Here is a 5035-nt window from a genome sequence, read left to right on the forward strand (position 1 = left end):
CTTACCTGTGTAGTGTAGTATTTTCTTTTTTATTAGGAGTTCTCAGCTGAAGCTCCGAATGAAAAGAAGAACATTTTCATTTTTAAAATGCAATGCAATGCAATCCAAATTTGAATTAACTCTTTGTTAAAATTTAAGACACCTGGAAAAATACACATTTCCATGCTTTTATTTTGTTTTTCATAAAGAGAAATGGAACCATTGGAACCAATTTATGAGTTTTCATTGTTAGTCAATCCCCTAAAGGCAGAAACTCCCGTCTCAAAGGAGAACACAATATGATCACATGCAGATCTATGGGCTCAAACATTATGTGGGACCCTTCACCACAGAGTACTTCTTGATCTCTATGTTACTTTAAGGGCTTGCCAAAATAATTGATGAATCACTGTATTATACACTGTATGTTGACTACACTGGAATTTAAAGAAATTGAAAAATTGCCATTTGCCAAAAAAAAAAAAATTAATTGGTTATTTGTTTCCTCTCTCTATGTATTGGTAGTTTATCCCAAATGGGTACATGGTCAACCGCCAATTTATTATTCTCCCTTTGTCTTTTTAAAAATTGAAAGAATTATTCTTTTCCTTTCTCTTTGTGTGTACATGTTTGTGATGTGTGTGTACGTGTGTGTGCATGTGTACAAGCACACACACTTTTTCCCTTTGGGCAAGTTTTATCCTTCAACCCAACCCGAGTCCTGAGTGAATTTCATAACAATGAGAAACTAAATCCATTGTACCATATTTAAAGAATTACTACGCCCTGAGCAAATGAGGCAGTAGATGAGAAAACTTAACTTCTTTTTTATGATTTTAGAGTTGTGTTGGCTTTTTGCAATTATTGTCTGTGATTCTGTCCCTAGATGGGGGTTAAAAAAACAACTTTCCATATCTAAGTATAAAGAAAACAAGATGGCCAACAAATACATGGGGCATCCGTATGCACAGAGTCTATTTGCATATAGAACTTGAAATATATTACATTTGTCCACTTAAATTCCCAATTAATCCTCCACACCAGTCTTTGAGGTTCATTTTATTATTTTACACATTTTGTAGCTGAGGTTTCAAGCTATTAAATGACTTTTCAGTAGACAAATGGTTAGAAAGTGGGGGGATCAATTTGATCACAATTTTCAACAGAAAGAATATTCAGCTACCTAACCTTCTTATCTTGTTCCTTTTTATCATAGTCACTTAGAACATTATAAATAAATAAATAAATAAATAAATAAATGCACATATATGTACACATACACACACATATATACTGCACACATATGTTGCATGTATCTTCCAGTATATAGAATCTTCCAATCATTAGACCAGGGAGACTACTTCTAAAAGTAGTATATATATGTATATATGTATATATATATAGTATATACAAAAGTAGTATATATATGTATATATGTATATATATATGTATACATATATAGTATATATGTATATATGTATATATATAGTATATATAAAAGTAGTATATATATGTATATATGTATATATGTATATGGATATATATACATATATATACATATGTATGTGTATATGTGTATATGTGTATATATACATATATATGTGTATATATGTATGTATATATGTGTATATATGTATGTATATATGTGTATATATGTATATATATGTGTGTATATGTATATATATGTATATATGTATGTATATGTATATATGTATATATATATGTATATATATATGTAATGTTTATTTATTTTTGAGAGAGAGAGAACAGGGCAGGGGAAGAGAGAGAAGGAGACAGAGGATCTGAAGCAGTCTCCATGCTGAAAGCAGAAAGCCCGATGTAGGGCTTGAAACATGAGATCATTAACCTAGCTAAAGTCAGATGCTTAATCAACTGAACCACCCAGGTGAGGCCATAATATTTATTTAAAATGTATATGAGTTATCATGGGAGCAAGGGAAGGAGATAATGTTATGAACAAAGAAGAGATCAATATTATTAAACCAAACTTAAAACAAAGACCAAAAACCAATATTAAAATGGGGCACCAGGGTGGCTCAGTCAGTTAAAAGTTCGACTTCAGCTCAGGTCATGACCTCACGGTTTGTGAGCTCCAGTCCTGCATCGGGTTCTGTGCTGACAGCTAGGAGCCTGGAGCCTGCTTTGGATTCTGTGTCTCCCTCTCTCTCTGCCCCTTCCCCGCTCACACTCTGTCTCCCTCTGTTTGTCAAAAATGAATAAATGTTAAAAAAATTAAAAAAATATATTACATTTATTGAACAAGAGATCATAACAGAAAATCTTGAGTTTCATTGGAGAAATAGCAGAAAGGACAATAAATTTAAAAAATGTTTCCATTTAAAACACGGTTAAAAATGGTAAAATAATGAGTTGGAAGCTGTGACCTTTTAAATTTGTTTTTTAGTGTTTTATTTATTTTTGAGAGAGCGCGCGCGCGAGAGAGACAGAGTGTGAAGGGGGAAGGGCCAGAGAGAGAGGGAGACACAGAATCCAAAGCAGGATCCAGGCTCTGAACTCTCAGCATAGAGCCCAGTGTGAGGCTTAAACCCATGAACCGTGAGATCATGACCTGAGCTGAAGTCAGATGCTTAACCGGCTGAACCACCCAGACGTCTCTGGAAGCTGTCAGATTTTTAAAGTCAGGTTTACTGTACCACAGTTTTCCTACAGGAAATTATCACCATGTTTAAGTACACAGTTTCATGATTTTTGACCAAGAAAGTCTTGCAAACACCAGCAAAATCAAGACAGAATATTGCTGCTAGCCTAACAAATTCCATTATACCCCTTTATAGACAATTCCATCCCTTTCTCCAATCTCTGACAACCAAGGGGAAACCATTGATGTGATTTATCTCATGCTTTTTGTCCTCTGCAGGCTATGATCTAAATGGAATCATGCTGGAGGAGGTCATTGAGAGGATGTGACCTTTAGTTGAGTTGTGATCTGAACCTAGGCAATCAGAGGCTCCTTACTCCTCTCCTGTCCTTGAAATGCATGTTCTACCCATTATTCCAATGTTAGCAGCCATGACAAGGACGTAGCCTTGAGAGAGTTAAGGTGATGTTGAGATCTTCTGGACTGAAAACATGACTAAATCCAGGTAAGGCCTCTGTATAAACTTTTAAATTTCCGGTGAGCAGGTGTAGCAACCTACTTGTCTTGCTTATTAAACCTGCCACCAATCTGGAGTGGTCTACCTCTTTCTTAGGTTTCTCTTTGCCATCCATGCTTGGGGCCAATTTGCAAACCAACCATAGCAATGTAGCCTTTTGAGTGTGGCTTCTGTCCTTCATTGTAACTTTTGAGATTCAACAATGTTGTTACTTTTATCCATGTTCCCCCTTATATTACTAAGCTAGTCCCTTCTATATATGCATCATCCATTGATGGCAATTGAGTCTGTTTCCAGTTTAGAGCAATTATGTATAAAGCTCCTCTTCCTGTGGACCTATGTTTTTATCCTGAGTAAATAATAAAATTGCTAGAATCCATAGTAAGTGTAAGCTGTTTAAAAGACTGACAAATTTAACAAAATTATCGTGTTGCTTTTTATTGCCACCAACAACGTCTGAGAAGTTCTTTTGCTTTAAATAATCTCCAGCACCTGGCATGTTCTTTCTTTTCTTTTCTTTTTTCTTTTCTTTTTTAAAGTTTTAGCCATTTTAATAGTTATAAATGTGTTTCTTATTGTGATTTTAATTTGTTTCCTTAATGACTAATCATCTTGAACATTTTCATGGGCATATTTCTACCTTTATTTTACTTTGGTGAAAAATCTGTGAAAATCTCTTGCTTAGTCTGTTATTTGGTTGCTTGTTTTATTGCTACTGAGTTATAATAATTCCTTATATATTCTGGATACAAGTCTTTAAACGGATATGCACTTGCCAATACTTGTTTTCTAGTTTGTAGCTTGACTCTTTATATTTTTATAAAAATATAAAATGTCACTTAAAATATATTATATATATTATTTTTACATAGTGTATAATATATATTTTTTATTAAAATAAATTATATTTTATAGTGTCTTTTTGAAAACAAATTATGCTTTTAAGTAGCGCTTATTAATTTTATTTATGTGTTTGTGCTTTTTGTGCAATATTTAAGAGAAATGTTCCTAACTCAAGGTGAAATTATTTCCTCCTGTGTTTTATTCCAGAATTTTTAAATTAAATTTTACTTCAGGTCTATCACTTTTCCCTTGACTTGGGTATATGGTTTGACATAATTTTCCTTTCTCCCTCCCTCCTTTCTTCCTTCCTTCTCTCTCTCATTTCCTCTCCTTCTTTTATTGCTTTTTCTTTTTCTTTTCTTTTTGTATTTTTTTTTCTGTGAATTAATGTCCAGTTGATCAACCAGTGGGTTGAATCTTTCCCTGGGTTCCAAGTTCATCAAGTTCTGGGAAACTGGTGTTTCTCAACACTCCTCTGAACAGCTGACTCAAATCCAGGCTTTGGCACCTGAGTTGATAATATTTGTCACTCAGGGGTAAGGCCACACACACACACACACACACACACTGAATCCGTACAAAGAGGAAGCCACAGGGATAGGGCTGTCTTCCCGAAGTCAAGCTCACTATATATCTAGCAGGCTTTCCATGTCCCTATAGAATAATAAGGAGATGATAGGGATAGGTCTGGTCTACTTTCTGAAGACCTCTGTGTTATAAACTTTGCCAAAATCCTGATCTTTAATCTGATGTAAGTGGTGTGGTGCTTGCATTCGCCTGCTTTTGCACAGTAACTAGTCAAAGTAGCCATGACTTTTATGACCTGGTCAGACCTAAAGGGAACATCTCATGGCATCATTTTCTTAACAGGGTTTAATGTTGAAACTTTTCTGTCCTGCCACAGATGACTCCTCTTGTAATAATACAGGAAAAACAGAAAACACTAGAGCTGCTCAGGCAGGCTTAGAATCCTGATGATGTTCTTGGTTATTTCTTTTATAATGTACTCATTTCCATTACATACACATAAATAATTAAGGGCTAAAATATTGAGTTTGTTGGAATTACTTCCCATA

This window comes from Prionailurus bengalensis, chromosome D1 (genome assembly GCF_016509475.1).
Source record: "Prionailurus bengalensis isolate Pbe53 chromosome D1, Fcat_Pben_1.1_paternal_pri, whole genome shotgun sequence".
Lineage (NCBI taxonomy): Eukaryota > Metazoa > Chordata > Mammalia > Carnivora > Felidae > Prionailurus > Prionailurus bengalensis.